Raw genomic sequence first — 1703 nt, 5'->3', positions numbered from 1 at the left:
GACATCACTCTGATACATGTGCTGCCGGGGACTGAACTCAGGACCTCATGCTTGAGAGTCCACTGCTTTATCCACTGCGCCACCTCCCGGACCACCAGTAACTCTACTTCTAAAAGTAGAACTACTTGACTTTTGTTTTCTTCTTCTTCTTTTACACAGAGAAAGGCAGAGGCAGAGAGAAGGAAAGACACAACAGCACAGCCCCTAAGATTTCTCCTATGTGGAGGAAACTAAGCTTGAATTTGAGTGGAGTGTACGGAGAAACAGGCACACTATCCAAGTGAGCTATCTTGCCAGCCTTATTCCTCTTCATTTGTGAAAGGTTATTTTAATTCAGGCTTTCAATCACTGTGCCTTTACTACAGAAATAAGCATAGATTTTAGGTGAGACTTATCATAACTACTTCCCTAGACTTTAAAAATCAAATTGGAATTCAGGGAAGTTGTCCCCTATTTCTCTGGTAAGCCTGAAAGCTGCAAGCATCTAGACTTTTGGAGCAAATGTATATGACAAAATGAAGCTGAGATGCAAAAAGCAGCTGTCGTGACTGATGGGAACATCATTGTGGTGGCCAGGTGATTAGTGCCAGATGCACGTCTCCCTTACGTCAGTTTAAGTGATCCAGTAAATTCTCTCTTTCCCCATCCCTTTCTGAGTAACATTTCCAATATCTATTTTTTGACAATTTACATCAATTGTCTCATTTACTTAGCAATTGTAAATTCTTGCCTCATTAATATATTGATTTGAATCCTTTCCTAAATTATGTTTATTCCAATCATTACCACTTAAGTCTTTAAATAACAGGAAATGTTTAATGAGCATTCACTAAATGCCAGTCATCAAAGAACACATAGATAACTAAATTTTTTTCTGTATATGTGTTTCCCATTCCATTCTTCTTGCTCAATTCTGTTTATAAGTGGGATCATCCCATACTTGTGAGATGACTAAATTTTTTTAAATTTTCCTTTTTGTTGCCATTATTCTTCTTCTTATTGTTGTGGTTGTTATTATTGTTATTGATGTTGTCGTTGTTAGATAGGACAGAAAGAAATGGAGAGAGGAGGGGAAGACAGAGAGGGGGAGAGAAAGACACCTGTAGACCTGCTTCACCGCCTGTGAAGCGACTCCCCTGCAGGTGGGGAGCCGGGGGCTCGAACCGGGATCCTTATGCGGGTCCTTGTGCTTCGCGCCATGTGCGCTTAACCCGCTGCGCAACCGCCCGACTCCCAAGATGACTAAAATTTTAAATAAACAGTTAAAATAGCCTGAGCAAAATTAACACAATATACACTATAAGTTATGGACATTTGGGTTCTAAATAGTAAAATTACTAATTAGATCGCATATACTTCTCTCACCGAAATCCTTAAAAGAAGTTCAGAGAATAACTCATAATTCTTTTTCCATCAGATTAAAATTCCCTCCCAGTGTGCAGACCTGAGGTAACACTTGCTGCTGAACTTTCACACTTAAAACAGAAACAAAAGCAAGTCATCAAGCAACGCATTCAATCGTTCCAGTCCACAGGCCCCATCTTCCCTCTCTGGCGCGCCTCTGCTGTTGGCAAGGCACTTTGGGAGTTGTAGTCTCTGAACCCAGAGTCCTGTAGCCGGAGGCGCTGACCCATCCGGACCCAATCAACTTGTTCTCCGGGCTGTGATTGGCTAAAAGTCAGAGACTGCCCGCCCCGCGACGC

The sequence above is a fragment of the Erinaceus europaeus genome, chromosome 4 (assembly GCF_950295315.1).
Source record: "Erinaceus europaeus chromosome 4, mEriEur2.1, whole genome shotgun sequence".
Classification (NCBI taxonomy): Eukaryota; Metazoa; Chordata; class Mammalia; order Eulipotyphla; family Erinaceidae; genus Erinaceus; species Erinaceus europaeus.
This window is presented reverse-complemented; position numbering follows the sequence as displayed.